Here is a 20,658-nt window from a genome sequence, read left to right on the forward strand (position 1 = left end):
ACCAAACCTACGAAAGACGGAACTATTTAAGTCGGAACGGACACTATGTAAGTAGCTCCGAACCACACCGAAACTTGATTCTGATGCAGTTAAATACATACGTGTATCACCACGCAGTAGCACTTTGCACAGAACACAACACATAATATCACTTCCATGGAAACTAGGCTACAAACCATGAGACAGATGTTAGAGAGTATTTTCAATATAATTACAATTCATATTCCAATAAAATTATGTGTTTTGTCCCGACGGTGTTATTTCCTTTAATACTAAAAATAACACTTTCCTCTAGACAAAAATCGTAAACAGTAATTTGGTTGGTTGGCTAGGAGTTTATCGTCCTTTACAGCGTAAAGGTTGTATGAGACGTGGACATACACTCTTTAACGTAGAATACGAACCACCATAAAATGTTTAAATTTCAAGACTCTCCTATCGAGAATTGAACTCGAGTTAATGTGCATCAAACGCGCGCGATTAACTTCATTTTTCTTTCTTTCTTTTTTATTTCCTTTTTTTTTTGACAAAACTTCTCTAACTTCTCAAAACACTCTCAACAACATAGTTGCAAGTAAAATATGCAATATTAATCTGACCGTAAGGACTTTAGAAATTATTCAGTTATTTATCGTAATAAAACATTTTCTCTTGGGAGGTTACAATTACGTTTTTCTAATCATCATCAGAAACATTATAAGTATTCTACCATTATTGGCAGGTCACTTGCCGCAGCTGAGAAGCTTCCATGCTCCTCGGTCTTCCGCTAACCTCTTCGTCTTCAAGTACGATTTTCCTGCTTTGTTATCATTCATTAGTTGTAGTCTCCTTCGCCCTCTCCCTCTCTTTTCTGCCGCCATACCCTATAGCACGTCCTTCATGATATAGTTCATTCTTAGAAAATGTCCCAACCAGTTTCTCTTCCCAATCTTAATAATAACTAAAATGTTTCTTTTCTCACCCACCATTTCTAACCCTCCCCACTTTCTCGTTCGTTTTCCGCTCGACCCAGCTAATTCTTTCCATTCTTCTTCACATCCACGTGCAATACCCCACACGAAACATTTTATGAGTCTTTTTCTTAATTCTTTATTCAAAGTCCCACACAATTGTATTTTCTTCCTCCTAAAGACTAATAGAATTTTATGTATTTCTGATTATAGGCATGCATAAAACAGAAAATCGCTCTTGCGGTTTAGTTTGCACTTTATTCCCCAGAGGCGTGATAAAGATATTCAGGGGCGTTTAAACCGTCAGTAGCTTTCCCTATACTAGCAAAATTAATTGCGATAAAACTTGAGATCAACATACTTCCCAAGCAGAATAGATTATTTGAAAGCAACTTTATTTTTCTTTCTTTTCTTTCCTTTTTATTTTATTTTATTTTATTTATTTACTTATTTTTTTACTTTTTGCTTTAGTTTCGTATTGTAGAATCCTGGATTGCATGCCCAGATTGAGATGAAGATCAACGATGAGTTGTGTATCCTTTTATGTGTATAACTGAATTTAGATTTTTTAAAATATAAATAAATTTTAAATATTTTAGTAAATACATTTACATACAGGAATTTATAAGGACGAAGGGTGAAATGAATAATAATACAATGTGTGAAAGAACGTTAAAATAAATATTTTTGATCTGAGGACAAGAGACATTTCAGCTTAGTCCTCTTTAAGAATTATAAATAATATAGGTCCTACGTAATGTAACTGGGTTACAATAATTGCTCATTTTCTTTAAAACGAAAATCAAAGGTGCACATGTAACTCATAATGCACCTAAAAACACACTTTAAGACGACCAAACATAGAAGAAACATTTCGTTTGAGAAAACATGAAAGCATCCTGAGATGATCAGACTTAAGTAAAAAATACTGCTATTTCCATCGGTGATATACAGAAACATTCAATTCTCAATAAAAATTACCATATTTACCCGACTATAAGACGATCCCCTTATTTCTAAGAGGTTTCTTCAAAATTTTCTTATTTTTAACACAATCAAAATTACACATTGTTTTATTGATATAAGACATCTTAAGATAGACAAAAAGTTACCATTACTTATTGCAAACTTATGCCAGTTATTTGTTGCCTAAATCAGTGGGGGGAGATTGGGGCAATCGCCCCCTCCCAGAAAAGGGAACTTTCTTATTTTATATATAAATAAAAGCCATCTACGGGTTTGGAGCTCTTAAAAGTAGCTTTAAGTAGCAGTACTACAACACACCGCCACCCCAGAAGTCCTTCCTGGATCCGCCCATGGCCTAAATTATGGTAATGGAAGAACAAATGAGGTAAAATACGGTACAGTAAATACAAATAAATAATTTAGTTTACGCTATATGCATTTTTCTTACTTTCACAAGGTTTTGTTTTTACCGTACGTAAAATCAAAATAACAATAACTATTACTCAACATAGAAACATGGAGCTCAATTACCATAGTCTGCCAATTTAACACGACCCTGTACTGTTCGAATAACTACTTTGAATAAAACAAAAACTCATCTTATTGTCGGGTAAATACGGTATTGTTGATCACACTGTACAATATTATTGCTCTAAAGTCGAAAAAAAAAAAGTTAGCTATTCTACTCGAACAAAATTATACAGAATACAATGCTTGCCTCTTTTCTGGTCTCTGTAAAAAATGTCAATTTGTTGTTATTTAATTACATTTCTCCTCTCTTTATTCTTCTTATTACACAGAACAAGTGCAAAATTCTAATTGGTGCATTTAGTTTACAAGGGAATCAAATCCACATTTTGGCCATTTTGGACATATATCATCTTTAAGATCTCTATCTAAAGCTCCTTTTAGAACTTAAAAGATTAGTGTCCAGATTTTGTAAACAACTTACTATAATGTTTTAAAAAAGTGTTAACGTGTCCATATACTTAAACGTAACGTACACAGCAAAAAACGACATGTTCAAACAACACAAAATGACTACCACTTTAGCGTGTTACTTGTGTGTCAATTCGACACCAAGCACATCGCCTTCAGAGCATGTCAGAAACATATCCTTACTGGCTGTAAGTATTTGCATTGTTATTCATTGTTTGGTATGAGCAAAGCTTTGCGAAATATATTTGGCATTTACGGTAAGTAACTAATAACATTCTATGTTTTCTGTAATCGGTCAAAATAATATTGTTGTAAAATTGTGAATCATCTGACAACAGTTACACAGATAGCTGTGCCTCCATCTATTTACTTTAGCTGTTATTCTTGTGTCTTAGTACATATGAACGGAAGATGGCAGAACTGTTGCCTATGTAACTTGTCAGACGATTGACAGGTTTACATCAATATTATTGTGACCGATTACAGAAAACATAGAACATTATTCGTTATTTGGCATAAGTGTCAAATATATTGCGCAAAGCTTTGCTCATATTAAACGATAAATACCAATGCAAATTCTCTCAGGTAGTAACTTGTTATTTCTGATATGCTCGGGAGGCGATGTGCTTGGTGCTGAATTAACACACAAGTAACACGCTAACGTGGTAGTCATTTTGTGTTGTTTCAACAATCATTTTTTTTACAGTATACGAACTTCATGATTCTTTTTCTCACAACTTTGAAATTAGATATGATTGCCTTGTGGTCTGAATGCCCGAATTATAAAAGGAATTTCTAAAAGAGACAGTATTTACCCGTGGAGTAATGGGTGATATCAACAAGCTATCTCCAACTATACGTTTATTAAAAGTCGTAGTGGTGAGAGGTGCTTTGTTAACAGTTGTGGTACTAGACAAGGTGTTTTTAAATGACAAAAGCAGATTTTTTTTTCCTTACAAGAAAATCGGAGAAATCTGTAAGTATGATGCAAAGGTATTCTTTTAGAGAGGGTAGTTCCTCATTTTTTGTGTAGTTCTCTACCCAAACTCCTTAATTTCTAACAACATATAAATATAACATCGAACTGCAAATCAAATTAATGAAATAAAATCTTTAGTTTTACGTTCCATAATACACAAGATCTTGGCTAAATGAGGCCAATAAGAAAGGAAATATTGTGGAATAGCTGATGCTAGGAAATAGGATGACATGGAATAGTGCCGAAGATATTTTCCACCACGAATCACGTCCTAAATTCTAACCATAGTCCCAACAGAGTCGGGCACGGCATCCCAGAGTCACCATTGTCCCATATCAAGTAACTTCTGAGAGAAAAGCTCGAGCTGCGATGGTTAAGTGAAAGAGTGTTTATAAAATACCTGGTGCGTAAGATCCCTGGTTCGATTTTACCTTGTGTCAAGTAGGTTTTGTGGTGGACAAACACCGTGGTTTGTCGAGGTTTCGCGTTTTCTCGAGGTTCTTCCGTTTTCTCCACCCCCATTTCACCTCATCATGCGTCTTTTCTAGTCTATGCGGCATAAGCGTAGGACGTAAAACTGAAAGATTTAATTACTATTTTTCTATTTGAAAAGTATTAACTGTTAATTTACCTAGACATAAACATAGAAATTCCTGTCCCTCTAAGGCTGGGAATTGAAGGATAAGTCGAGAGTTATATTTTATTATAATACCAATACTTCGTCTGTGGGTAACGTTAATTCCTAATAATTAACAATTGCCATTCCACTTCATTCACTAAGACAGCACAATATTTAACAAGCTTTATCGCCAACTCACGTGAAGCGTACTACCATTAACACTATTAAATGGAAATAAGGTTGTAATTATACAAATAAAACCCATAAGTTTTTATTCCACGTTAAGCAGAATATACCACTAAGCACTACGAACACAGTACAAAATCTACTTATAATTGTTTATTCAAAGCAGCCCACTTTTAATCTATTAATTAATTGTATTCTGGAATCAAAATGATTATTTCAATTCACAAAACGTTATACTTTATCTACAACTAGATGCCTTTGAAGTGTGGATTAGAAATAAGTGCATCAATACAAAATAATTACATATCTTGCCATATAGGCAAAGCAACTCTCAATATCTTTAAAAATATTTTTATAACCGACGTTATATATCCTTGGTGCAGATTTACTTTATGGGGACCTTAATCATTATTACTATAAACACAGTGTTTTTAGGGCTGATAATGTCCGACTAGAACTAAAGTAAAAATAATTTTCACTGCAAACTTGTATATATCATTTATTGGTACATATTTCTGGACATTACCGGCCACTATGGCCTTAAGCATGTCACATATGAGTGGTGATGTCCCTTGGCGAGTACAGTATCCGGCGAAGTAGAGAAGGAAGATAGAAATGGAGAAGGAAGGAAGTATCCTAGGACCTATATGGTAAGTACCATTCCGGCATTTGCATAGTGTGAATGAGGAAAAATCTCACTCAGAATGGCTGACCTCAAAAGCCTGTTAGATTTTGTCAACCGTGCGTTCCCAACGAGAATCGAACCCGGGACTTCTCGCAACAAAAGCTAGAGCGCTAGTGCCTGGGTCACTCGTGGCCACTTACTGTAAACTTTTATCAGTGAATGGTAGTGTCATATTACACTGATGGATAAATGACTCTGTTTGTATATATTCCAGCATAACCTGGAGGAATTTCAATCAAACATGGTACACACATGATCTGTAATCTGCAAAAATACTATGGGTGTAAAGCAACCCTAAGACACCCCTTAAGAGGTGGAAAGAAAACGGCATTGAAATAATAATAATAATAATAATAATAATAATAATAATAATAATAATAATAATAATAATAATAATAATAATAAAGAAAACACTGATATTAATGTCGAATCCATACTTTCCAGTGTCGCTAAGCTGATTGGTGCCAGTTTCGTTGACATTTAAGCCCAAGTTTAATTTAGAAGGTAAGACATTCTTAGCACCCCTAGAGAGGTATAGGTGGTAACTTGGTGAAATTAAAAAAAAAATAATCGAAACCCCATTGATTAAAGGGTACATTCTGTGCGGTGGGTAGGGGGCATAGTGGCTCAGTAGTAGTGCGCTTACCTCTGCTGCATGGAGTCCTTCCTTCGATCCTCGGCTAAGTAAGTTTGTGGTGGACAACATTGTGTCCGTGAGTTTTCCGGGGGTACTCACGATTCCTCACACATTCTCATTCCATCAATTCTTCCGACATCACTCGCATGCCTTAATCATTCGTCTTCTTTAGCCTACAAGGAATAATCGTAGGACGTTAACATGAATTTTTTTCTTTTTTGTGAGGAGGATAGATGTTCCAAAATGTATGGCAAAAATTGAATATCTTATGGATTTTTAGTGTTACACTTTCATTGAAATGCGTAACATAATGGAGAAAGTGAAAATCATCCTCTCCTAAAGGTCATAATTGTGGGACGTTAAACTGAAAAATTTTATTTTTCTATTTCATTTCAAATATTTTCCATAAACTAATATTGTTTTCCATGCAAGGAACGGGCATTTTAATCGTATTTATTACAAATAACCATCTTTCTTGATAGTACATCTTGTATATACTGTCAAACTGGGGTGGACTGGCCATAATCAAGTAGCGGCCCGATGGCCGCTGCGCCCTCCTCACATCAGTGCCTTTGCGCTCTCCTCGGGAGGGACTTATACCCGTCTTAGCCTCGGGAAGCCTCCTCTCTGAACACATAAAAAAAAAGCTACATAATTATTTTATAAATTCGCTAGCCTTTGGCCAGCTAGGGTCCCACCCCAGACCCTGGTATTTGCTCGGTCTGCGGCCTCGCTCTTTCTGTTTTCGGCGTGGGAATGCTATTAATGATATTAGATTTACCCCTAAATATATAGATTTGACTCTAATATCGGTCATTTTGGACGATTTTTACATATCACCCTTACCAACTCCACGCTCCGCCCCAAATCTCAGTATTCGCTCGGCCTGCGGCCTTGCCTTTCTCTTTTAGGCTTTGGTGGTACCATTAATGATCTCAGCGACTTCGAAATATATTGATTTGACTCTAATCTCGATCATTTTGGATCATTTTTACATGTCTCTCCCTCCCACTCCCGCCGTTAGAGGAGCTAGTGGCGTTATATACAAAGGCTGTTTTATGTCACACTATAAGCTATATGTTTCCAAAATTTCGTTAAAATTATTTTTCTCGTTCTTACGTTATACCATTCAAACCATTCCTACTGTTATAAACCCCATTTAAATAACATTGGATTCAAGTTTCCAACCCCTCCCCCTCTGCAAAGGGGAGAGTTGGGGGTTGCTAACCCCGACAGTGTTGATTACCTAGTACCAAAGAATATTTATGCCAAGTTTGCTCAAAATCGGTTGAACCGTCTAGGAGGAGATGTGGAACATACTCATACATACATACAAACAACAGTGGCATTTATAATATAGTAGGTATACAGTATTCTTTTACGTATATATGCACATTGAAAAAGTATACATATACAAAATTATATGATGCCCAAATACATAATGTATATAGAATATACGGGATACGGACAAAATCTCGCGCCGAAAATCTCGCAGTCCAAAACCTCGCGTGGCCAAAACCTTGCCGCCCAAAATCTCGCGTGTCCAAAACCTCGCCTCCCAAAATCTCGCGGGACAAAATCTCGCCGGGCCAAAACCCCGCTTGGCCAAAATCTCGCCAGGCCAAAACCTCGTCGCCCAAAATCTCACCGTCCATAACCTCGTGGGCCAAAATCTCGTCTGGTCAAAATCTCGCCGTCCAAAAACCTCTCGATCCAAAATCTCGCTTGGCCAAAACTTTGCAGAATGAAACCTTTCCTTAAAATTTACCTAAAGAGTTTCTTAATATGCAATTCCATATTACAAATAATAATAATAATAATAATAATAATAATAATAATAATAATAATAATAATAATAATAATAATAATAATAATAATAAAAAGAAGAAGAAGATAAAAAATATCGTGAGCGTGGTCTTTCTCGGGGTATTCCCGTTTCCTCTCACTTTCTTCATTCCATCACTTCTTTCATCTTGATCATCTACGTTTCCTTTAACCTACAATACATAATCGACTAACGTAAAAACTCAGATATTATTTCATACTTTCATAAATATTATTCGATTTTGTTAGAATTTCCTAAGATCATCGTCAAAGTGAAATAAAAACAATCCAAAGCTTAAACCCCATATGTGTTGAAAATTTGATCGAGACCAATCGAGTGGTTCAAGAGTTATTAAGTAACAAACACAGCCACTTTCATTTTTATGTATTTCTATGTCTCCCCCTTTCCGTCAAAGTGAAATGATAAAAACCATCTTAGGCTCTAACCTGACCTGTGTGGGAAATAAGATCGAGATTGGTCTTGTGGTTTAAGAGTTATTAAGTTTCATTTATTTTTAAATATCTCCCCTCCCCTTCTTGTGCCGTCAAAGTAAAATTATAAAGTACATTCCGGCCCCGAACCTCATCTATATTGAAAATTTCACCGAAATTGGTCGGTGGCTCAAGAATGATGTCACAAACATAGTAATTTTCATTTTTATACAGGATAGATTTTCAATGCAAGCGTTAGAATTTTCTTCTCATTATTTTAATGTAATTATGTGTTTTACAAAATATATACATCTATATATATAAAAGAGAACGTACAAATCCTTTGTCCGCTCATCACGCTAATACGGCTGAACCAATTTCTTTTATTTTTGGGGGGTTATTAGGATTTGGACCCTAGATGGTTTTTATCATATCACTTTAATTTTCAATTACCAGTGTCTTGAGATAATTGACCATTCAGGTGTCCATTACGTACAAATCCTTTGTTAGTTCATCATAGGTATAAAAATAAACGTATTTATATGCAACCCGCATGACCGTGTCACTCGGCGGGTTAACATAAATGACAGGCGTTATAATGGTTTTTATCATATCACTTGAAAGCGAAAAAGTAAAAATTATCTAAGTAACAAAGTTTATTGCGTTCGGGGGTGACCGCAGCGAAGCGGGGCGGAGCGAAGCGGGGCGGGTTAACATAAATGACAGGCGATATAATGTTAACATTTACTGCAATCTTCTATGGTTTTTATCATATCACTTGAAAGCGAAAAAGTAAAAATTATCTAAGTAACAAAGTTTATTGCGTTCCGGGGTGACCGCAGCGAAGCGGGGTGAGCGCTGCTAGTATAGCAATATATAAAACATTCTATATCGAAGAAATCGTCGTGACGACATTTTATACTGACATTTCTTCCCAGGCGAGATTAAATCCCGCGTAGTTTGGACCAGGGGAGATTCTGTGTCCCGAGATCAGGACCGCGAGGTTTTGTCCAGGCGAGATTTTGGGACGCGAGGTTTTGGCAAGGCGAGGTTTTGGCCCGCGAGGTTTTAGACAAGCAAGATTTTGGCCCGGCGAGGTTTTGGCCCGCGAAGTTTAGGTCGTCGAGGTTTTGGCCCGGCGAGATTTTGGGCCGCGAGGTTTTGGGCGTCGAGGTTTTGGTCCGCGAGGTTATCGCCGCGAGGTTTTGTACCCAAACCGAATATACACTTGAAATCAAAACAGCAATTGCGAAAGAAGTTAACCAAGCTGGAGTTTTTTCTGTCATGATGTACACGACCCTAGATGTCTCCTCATATGACCAGTGCTCCATAGTGCTTCGGTATGTGTACAATGGATTTGTTCAGGAAAGAGTTATTGCCCTCAAACATGTGATTTCAACAACAGGAGAGAACCTCTTTCAAACCCTCGAACAGTCTTTGGCTGAAGTAAAAATACCTATCGAAAAAAGTGTGCCAGACGCTTTTGATGGGGCGTCAAATATGAGCGGACTATATAAAGGTGAATAGCAAAGCTGAAAGAGATCAATCCGAAACACATTCCCATATGGTGCTATTCACATGTGTTGAACTTGGTGATAACTGACATCGTCCAGAGTTTGGGTGTTTGTATATCTTTCTTTGGGCTTCTCCAGGAAATTCAGATATTTTTGAAAGAATCCCAAAAACGACTTGAGTACTTGCAACAAAACCCAAGCGTCCGTCTTGAGGCTATTGGGATAACTCGATGGAGAAGTAAAAGCAACGCTGCTGTAAAAAATATTTGGACACTTTCATTACTGGGCACCCGACTCAAAGGATATCAGACCAAGAAAATCAAAACCAGTATGTGTGGAACTCGTAACAGCTTTAAGTGTGATTATCAACTCGCAAGAATTCAATTCCAAAGTCAGACATGATGCAATGTCTCTCATTCAAAAGTTGTGCTCCTTTGAGACTATCATTGTGGCTATGATGTTTCTATTGATTCTTGAGCAAACCACACCTATATCAGACCTTTTGCAAACAAAAAACTTAGACTATGCCCAAGCATGGCTCCTGATATCCTTAACCCAAAATAAGTTGAAAGAAGCTAGGGACCAGTTTGACAAAGTCTACAAAGCAGCAGAACATTTTGCAACAGAAATGTCAAATAGTATTGAAGGATTCATTACAGATGTTCCTAGTCTAGAACCAGTTATTATAGAAACAGAATTGACTGAGGTAAGATGTAGAAAAAGAAAGAAAATGGCAGGGGAATCAGCTTCTGATGAAGTAATTGAAGACAGTAAATACATATTTGAATTAACCGTTTTCAACTGTGTTCTAGACCAAATTTCTAACAGCATGCAGGAACGATTTGCTGAAAATCAAAGCTTATACTTATATTTAGAGTGTTTTGATCCTAAGAAGTTCAAGAGTTTAAGTCTGGCTTCGTTGTCAATGAAAAGAATCACTGAAATTAATTCCTGATTGTGAAGAGGGAAAACTTTAAGATGAGATTCTTTCGTTTTCATCAATGTGGGAAGAGTTTTCAAAATCCCCTTACGAGAACCAAAAAAAGAATCAAGAAGCTGTTGATGTTCGTACGATTGAAGATTTGATTGAAGAAGACAAGTTTTCTGAAGATTTCATGGAAGATGAGGAGGTATATTTGGGGCCGACTGACGATATTGTGGATTTAAGGTCTATAAAATGTGATGGAGTGAAGTTCAATTCTTGCTTTAAGTGCGCCTTCGATGTGATTCTGCAATACAATATGTACTCAAGACTCTACACAGAATTATTCAAAGTTTATAAGTATCTCCTTACATTACCGGCAACACAAGTGTCCTGTGAGCGAGCATTTTCAAAGATCAGATACATAAAAACAATACTCCGTTCAAGACTTTACAGATGAACATCTGGAATTATTGTTCTCAGTGTGCGAATTAGATAATCTATATTGGGGGGGGGGGGGGGGGGTAAAATTAGGCCAACTGAACATAAAGTATGAAGGTGCAAATTTCAAAATGAGACAATAATGCCTTACCCCCATATATATATACTGTATGTGTGTGTGTGACATCTGTAACAAAAAAGAGATTTATTAATTTAATAAATCTACCGACAATAACTATGCACGTATATATTGTCTCACATACACACACACCCCACCAAACCTTTCTGAACGTGTTTAAATGTTGTGCTCACTCTTGTCCCCGTAACTCTCTAAGGTTTATTTAGTTAATAATTCGGCCCGAGCGATAGCCATGATCACAAGCATACGTTAATTTTTCCACTCATATTGAAATCTTCCACTTTGCGTTATTACATACAGGTAGAAAAAAACTTCAGTCTTATGAAAACCACTAAAATTATCAGTTAAACCGGACATATTTTTAAAAAAGAGACAATCTAGATATTAGCCTATCAAACAAGAAATGGATTGTGGCTGGTCCCGATTTCTGACATCAAGGTCAAATCGAAGGCCAAATATTTAAAATCCCTCAATTCAAATTTCGAACTTGTGCTTCTACTCCCCGTTAAAGCTGCGCTCTTCACGACTTTTTCCCTTCCAAATATCGATTCCGTGATGGGACTCAGGAAGTCAACACTTACAATTACTTTACTGTTAGGTTGCAGATGAGTTGATTCACTATAAGAAACGTCATTCTAATAAAGTTTTTCAGACAACATTATTAGCGTGGACAGCAAACTGTACAGCGAAAAGAAAGATTGAAAATGAAGGGTTAACTTTTTTAAAAAACGCTCCAGTTGAAATGCTTATACAGACACGGACAATGATAAGGAGAACCAGTCGTATTAACAAATACTGAAACAAATCTTCAATTATGCGCTTATTCACCTAAAAATCACCTTCACTAACATGTCTGCTTACTACGAGCGTATCCCCAGCGTGTACGTTAACATATACTTAAGAGAGAATACTTATTTCTGAGATTTTGAGTACAGTTTCAAAAGTTCATTTCCGTAAACTGTAAAAGGCAGTGATTACTAAGCTAATATCACAAATTAAATGCAACTTTCGAGTTGCATACACACAAACTACTAGGAAATGAAGACCATGTGCTAACAAAGAGTACACTGGAAAATGAAATAACATGTTATAACAAAAATTAAAACAAGATGATAATCGATACAAATGTAGAGGATGAATATGACATGTCCGAACAAGTATGGTGGAAGAATCTATTTGTTTACTTGTTCTTGGCCAACCGCTAAGAACATTTATAAATCCATATGTGGCTATGTTATACGCAATTAGTACATTCAAATTCACGAACGATGACGAACTGAAGGGTACGAAGGTACAGTTGCAAGTAACAACCGTAATCATAATAATAGGAGCTCAACTAAACAACGTTGAAAATAGTGGGTAATTAGGTGGTAAGTAGAAATGGCCAAAACTGAATAGTTTACATCGATCATACCGAAGAACTTTGGAGTTACACTGAGCATAGTTTGGGAAGGAAGCGAGCATCCCCGGTGGGGATAATTCAGCTGACTTCTTTGGGGGAAACAAAATGTGATTGAGGGGGAAAATCCCCCTCATCCCCCCGGTAATTCGCACCCTGATTGTTCTTTATGAACTCAGAAAGAGACATTCTGACCAAAATATACAACAATCTTATTATTGACAAAATGTGTGAGAAAAGCAAGGACATGCGAAGGCTCCTTCAAGCATAAAACAGTGACTTTACTTTCATTTTCCATTTTGTTTTTGAATTTCTTTTTCTTTTTTTTTTCTAGGTAGGTATATAATTCTAAATTTACTTTTGTTAATTAGTAGTAAATGTCTCATGTATACTTTCTATCAACCGTTTTAAAAATAGATGAAAAATAAGTTAATGTTATGATGAACATAACTTTAAAAGGACAGAAGTATGAAAAACAACATACGCCTCAATCTTCAGTTATAATTAGGCTGTTAGCAAATGCAACCGAAGAATTTAAACAATTGGTGTGAATTTTGTAGTCTCAGTTAAAGTGTGCAGATTTATATAGGCCTAATATATTTAGTACTCAAGGTCTATTTTTTTAAATAAAAATATTGAATTTATATAATTCTATCGTGATTAACTGCAATAGCTACTTAATCTTTTGTTTTTTGTGTACTACCAGGGGAAGTCCCCGGGTCTTCCTTTTATTAGGAGGGGGTATTCCATACAAGCGAAAGCCTCGGATGGACGGCGCCCTTCCAGAGTATGTGACCGCGCCCTTTTTACATAGCCAGTCCATCCTTGCGCCGTATTCAAATGTCCACTCTCATGCACAAAAGTATTCCGCCCGGTTTCCACACATCCTAGCCATAGAAATACAAGCGAAAAACGCAAAAATTCTTTCGCTCCGTTGACACCCTCGTGGTCAGCAGATCCCTCCTCGACGGCTCATGTCAGCTGAACATCTGTTCAGAATTGCATGGTTACCACATACGCCAACTTCATCGCCTTATTGAAAATCTAGCAATATCGAACCAGGACTATTCGACATTCCTTTTTGTGGGACCTAACAACAAACACAAATCTCATACTTTGGGATATATTGCAACATATTCCAACCCAAGCCAACATTCTGTACCTGTAACGTCATACGTTTCCTAGTTATAGCATGTAGGGCCACTTTGGGGACCCGTATTTCTGAAATTTTTGCGTATGGGCCCAAACGCCAAAATACTCGTCTTCCTACTTTGGTCACCCGTAAAACATATCCGGACACCAGCCAAATCGGTTGTGTACAAGTAACGTCATTCGCTTCCTAGTTATAGCATATAGGGCCACTTTGGGGCCCCGTATTTAGGAAATCTACGTATGGGCCCAACGACAAAATACGTGTTTCCTACTTTGGTGGTCCCGTTACACATATCCGGACCCCAGACAAATCGGTTGTGTAGAAGTAACGTCATTTGCTTCCTAGTTATAGCATGTAGGTCCACTTTGGGGCCCCGTATTTCGGAAATTTCTGCGTATGGGCCCAAACGCAAAATACGTGTCCCCTACTTTGGTCTCCTGTAACCTATCCGGCCTCTAGCCAAATCAGTTGTGTACAAGTAATGTCATTCCCTTCCTAGTTATAGCATGTAGGGCCACTTTGAGGTCCCGTATTTCGGAAATTTCTGCGTATGCGCCCAAACACAAAAACACATGTCTCTTACTTTCGTTTTCCGTAACACATATCTGAACTCCAGCCAAATAAGTTGTGTACAAGTAACGTCATTCGCTTCCTAGGTATAGCATGTAGGGCCATTTTGGGGCCCCATATTTCGGAAATTTCATGGTATGGGCCCAAACGCCAAAATACTCGTCTTCCTACTTTGGTCACCCGTAAAACATATCCGGACACCAGCCAAATCGGTTGTGCACAAGTAACGTCATTCGCTTCCTAGTTATAGCATATAGAGCCACTTTGGGGCCCCATATTTCGGAAATTTCTGCGTATGAGCCCAAAAGCCAAAATACGTATCTCCCACTTTGGTCTCCCGTAACACATATCCGGACCCCAGCCAAATCGGTTGTGTACAAGTAACGTCATTCGCTTCCTAGTTATAAGATGTAAGGCCACTTTGGAGCCCCGTATTTCGGAAATTTCTGCGTATGGGCCCAAACGCCAAAATACGTGTCTCCTACTTTGGTCTGCCGTAACACATCCGGACCCCAGTTAAATCGGTTGTTTACACTTTGGACCGTTACCTCGTGAGTGTTTTTAATAAAATATATTGCGATGTACGTAATACGTGTGCAAACTTTCAATCTTTTATCTTCAAAACTGAGTTCGTGAGAAGTTTTTGATAATCTGAAGGTGATATATATATATATATATATATATATATATATATATATATATATATGAAAATGTTTTGCGTCATTACTATTTAACCTAGAATCATGGTTTAAGTGTCATTTTCTTCAGTATAACAAGTCATATCCAACGATTTCACTCACACGTCCTTATCATACACCTGAACTGGAAAAATCGGGAAAAACTTGATTTTCTTAAAAATCACACCCTCCGAACACATACGCCCCTTGCTCCCGGGCCCGGTTTTCCAAAAGCTTTGAGAAATACCCAAATGTTCCCACATTCTATATGCAAAGTTTGAATCTGATATCTTGAAACATAAAGGGGTGAAAAATTTTTGAAATTTGTCTTAAGAAAAAAAAAAAAATAAAAGTCCGCTCCCACTTGGCGCCGCCAAGTTGACCATCTTGTTCCAAAACGCATCTGGAGTGTTCTTTGGTCCAGCTTTGACTTGATCAGTAAAAAAAAATACTGGCTTAAATATCTGTTATAGAACCTAAATAAGCGGTCATAGACTACTACGCCATGGTAACAAAAGTTACCAAAAGTCCTAAAAGGGTTAAAGGTTAGTATTGGATAGAAAAGAGTAAAAAAAAAAAAAAAAAAAAAAATTCATACAGAACAACGTTCTTTTACGATTATTCGTATTTCATTTGTTTAACTCGCTTGTTATCGTTACTACTGTCTTTCATTTATAAATACTCATTACAATCCCGTTCCAAATCTCATGTCCATTTTTCTCCGCTGGAATCGTGTCAAGTTATCAGCCCTGTTCTGAGGCTTATCTGAACTTTTCTGAACGACTGAATATTATGCAGGACGTGGTTTGTTAGCTTCATAGCAAAATCCCAAACAGGAAGACCACCATGGGTTTTTACATTGTATTCCATTACTTATGTCGCAAAACTATTTAAAATTACTACCATAAACTAATCGTATGTGCCTAGATATCACTAGTGTAGCTGGAGTTGGTTTAGGCCTTTTTTGACCTATAATCTCATGTTTTAGGTACTTAGAATTGGAATAAAAATTTGAAAATCGGTATGCTTGTACGTTTTCGTTAGCTTTACCTAAGTGAATCATCAGAAATAAAAATTTCTAACCGTAAAGTGGTTTAATGGGGAACTGAAATATCTTTTCCATGTAATTTATATGGGACGTCTTCTACACCTCAAAATATTTAGGCACTTTCTCTCAGATTAGAATGATGAAATTTGGCATGATTGTAGCCTTCTAGGACTAAACGACAGAAAAATTGCCAAAAGTGAATATTTTTAATTTTTGAGAGGGATGTCTGAGAGGGATGAAGCAATTCCCATGCTATTTAAATGGGTATTTTCTTGAGATATAAAATACTATCTTTTAGATAGTTGAAATAAGAAAAGAAACGATAGAATTACGGGTTTAAGAGGTGCGAGGCCGTAGGCCGAGCAAAGACAATTTGTGGTGGCGAAACCCCCGGATGGGAAAATTCAGGAAATATGAAGAGCAAGTTCACGGAATTCAACGTTGATGCAAAGGTCGATAGATAGGAACAGCAAGGGCGTAGGCCGAGCAAACACAGGGGTCTGGGGGGTCTCCCCACCTCCCCCAGCTAGCTAAAGGCTAGTCTATATTATAAAATTGAAAGTGACTATGTTTGTGATTCTTAATCTCTTGAACCGTACGCCCGACCTCAATCAAATTTTCGGCGTAGATGTGGTTCTGGCCAGGGTGTGTTTTAGCTTCTCATTTTAATGATAGATCTTAAGGGAGGGGGAGGGGGAGATAGAAGAAATAAATAAAACTTAATAACTCTCGAACAGAAAGACCAACCTTGATCAAATTTTCGACATGGATTAGGTTCTTGCCTGAGATATTTTTTATCATTTCACTTTGACGGAGCAAAGTTGGCAAAGGGGAGGAGAGCAAGATATACAAAAATTAATATATCTAAAAATAAAAGTGACTAAGTGGTTTTTATCATATCACTTTGACAGTAGAGCTTAAGGAAGGGGAAGGGAAGAGGAGAGACGTATAAAAGTAAATAAAACTTTATCACTCTTGAACCACCAGACAGATCTCGATCAAATTTTCAACATAGATGAGATTCGGGCCTGGAATGGAATTTATCTATTCACTTTAACGATCAAACTTAAACGAGTGGAGGGAAAAGTTAAAAATAAATAAAACTTAATAACTCTTGAACCAAATTATCCATCTCGATCAAATTTTTAAAATATATGAGTTTCGGGGCCTGAGATGTTTCTTATCATTTCGCTTTGACAGAATAACTTAGGGGAGGGGGAGGGGGAGGGGAAGAGAAGGTATATAAAAGTAATTAAAACTTTACTCTTGAACCACCGGATCGATCACGAACAAATATTTAACCTAGAGTAGTAATCGCGTCACTATAGGACACTTTTTGGCCCCTGGGTCCCTGCCTCAGGACCCATGGTCCCTGGCCGGGGTCAATGACCTAGGGGTACATAGGACCACCCCCTCTAAATTTTGACAGGGGTACCATGGCCCACCCCCTAAATTTTGGCAGGGGTACATAGGACCACCCCCCTTAAATTTTGGAAATTGCCAAATCTAAAAATTGGGTATGGTAGCCTAGGACCATAGTATGTACCTCTATCAGTATTGGGTGTCTATGTCGTTCCCTTTCATGGGTAAAAAATTGCCAAAAATTCAAATTTCGGGGGTTTTTGACCTAATTTATCCCCTTGGATGAGGTGTTATTACCTTATATAGTTATATGGGCGTATACAGGGGTTCATTACCTTTCATAAGACATGGGTATATTAATGCACCCCTTGAAAAATTTGGGAAGGGTACCTTAGCCCACCCCTTAAATTTTGGAAATTGCCCAATTTCAACATTGGGTATTTATTATAGTATAGGACCCTAATATGTATTATGATAAATTTGGGTGGTCCACCTCATTCCCTTTTTGGGGTACAAAATTGCCAAAAATATAAACGTAAGCAATACGTTGTAGCACGTGTTTGGTTTTCGACCTAATTTATCCCCTTGGATGAGGCTCTATTACCTTATATGTTTATATGAGCGTATACAGGGGTCCATTACTTTTCATAAGACATGGGTATATTAATGCACCCATTGAAAATTTGGGAGGGGTACCTTGGCCCACCCCTTAAATTTTGGAAATTGCCCAATTTAAACATTTGGTATTATAGTATAGGACCCTAATATGTATTATGATAAATTTGGGTGGTCCACCTCGTTCCCTTTTAGGGGTACAAAATTGCCAAATTTTAGTACAACCACGTGTTTGGTCTTTTGACCCAATTTATTTCCTTGGATGAAGTCCTATTACCTTATATGGTTATTTGGTTATGTATAGGGGTCTATTCCCTATCATAAGACATAGGTACATTTGTGCACCCCTTTAAAAATTTGGGAGGGGTACCTTGGCCCACCCCTTAAATTTTGGAAATTGCCCAATTTAAACATTTGGTATTATAGTATAGGACCCTAATATATATATTACTATAACCTCGTTCCCTTTTAGGGGTACAAAATTGCCAAAAATATAAACGTAAGCAATACGTTGTACCACGTGTTTGGTTTTTGACCTAATTTATTCCATTGGATGAGGTCCTATTACCTTATATCGTTATATGGTCGTGTATAGGGGTCCATTACCTATCATAAGACATAGGTACATTTGTGCACTCCTTTAAAATTTTGGTAGGGGTACATTGGACCACCCCTTCAATTTTGGAAATTGCTCAATTTAAACATTTGGTATTATAGTATAGGACCCTAATATGTATTATGATAAATTTGGGTGGTCCACCTCGTTCCCTTTAAGGGGTACAAATTCGCCAAATTTTAGTACAACCACGTGGTTGGTTTTTTTGGCACAATTTATCCCCTTGGATGAGGTCCTATTACCTTATATGGTTATATGGTCATGTATATTGGTCCATTCCCTATCATAAGACATGGGTATAATGATGCACCCCGGGAGGGGTACTTTGGCCCACCCCTTTAATTTTGGAAATTGCCCCTTTTACATGTTTGGTATTATAGTATAGAACCCTAATATATATTACTATAAATTTGGGTGGTTCACCACGTTTCCTTTGATGGGTACGAAATTGCCAAATTTTAGTACAACCACATGTTTGGTTTTGGCTCAATTTATCCCCTTGGATGAGGTCCTATTACCTTATATGGTTATATGATCATGTATAGGGGTCCATTCCATATCCCCTTAAATTTTGGAAATTTTCCAATTTAAGCATTCGGTATCATAGTACATGACCTCAACATGTATCATGATAAATTTGGGTGGTCCATCTTGTTCCCTTTCATGGGTAAAAATTACTAAAATATAAACATAAGCAATATGTTGTACCATGCGTTTGGTTTTTGGCCCAATTTCTTCCCTTTGATGGGGTTCTATTACCTTATATGGTTATATGGTCATGTATATGGGTTCATTTCCTATCATAAGACATGGGTACATTGACGCACTCTTTAAAATTTTGGGAGGGGGTATCTTGGCTCATCCACTCGGTTTTAGAAATTGTTTAATATAAGCATTTGGTATCATAGTACAGGACTTCAATATGTACCACTATAAATTTGGATGGTCCACATCGTTCCCTTTCATGGGTAAAGAACTACCAAAAATCGAATTTCGGAGGTTATTGACCCCTTTGATAAGGATTTAGCACGTTATATGGTTTATTACCTTTATATGTTTATGTTCCCTTTTAAATTTGGGAATTATCAAATAACAAAATTCGGTAAACGTTTTCTAGGACCCATTGGTGTTCCTCTTATGGCCAAATATTCAAAATTTAAATGTTATTGACCGGCTTTATTATTGAATAAGTACAGGATTTATTACTTTTTTCATAAGACACAGGTGTATTTGTGTACCAATCTTAAATTTTGGGAGGGGGTACAGTTCTTATTGTCGTATCAATAATTGGTAATTGTTCTTAAAATTGGATAGTATCTCATTCATTGGGTAAATCATTGTCAAATATGAGTATGATCACGTGATCTGTTATTAACCTATGATGGGATTAGGAGTCCAGGACATTGGTACATTAAAACTTTGTAGTATAATTTGAGAATTGTCAAATGAAATTACGTCATTGGTTTTGATTATTCACTCCAAATATAAACGTAAGCAAGACGTTGTACCACGTGATTGTCCTTGATGAGGTAGTGTACAGGGATTCATTTCCTTTGTTGTGGTACTTCTTAAGTTTGAGTACACACACTTCTAGAAAACAGTTGGTTCTACTCAGGTAAACAATTGACGGACATTATTGACCTTATTGAACATATAATGATATGATTAACTCTAAGACTTAGGTATATCAAGAGAAGTATTCTTTAAATTTGGGAATGGTGATAAACAGAATTTTAACACAAGGCGCGAAATTTGAAACAATACATTGAACTTTAGTCACAGCTCATAGTCTAAGATCATTGGTGGTGATTGATTTGACCTTGAGCTTTAGAAATCTGATAGCTAACCTTATTGAATCTTATGACTCATAGACGAAAGGCAATACATGCTACAACAGTTTGAAATTTAATCATAAGGTGATGTAATCTGACACTAGCAAATTATTGTTAATGCAATTTGATTGGCTGATCACTATCTTTCGTGCA

Source organism: Thermobia domestica, chromosome 6 (genome assembly GCF_964235325.1).
Source record: "Thermobia domestica chromosome 6, izTheDome1.hap1.1, whole genome shotgun sequence".
NCBI lineage: Eukaryota > Metazoa > Arthropoda > Insecta > Zygentoma > Lepismatidae > Thermobia > Thermobia domestica.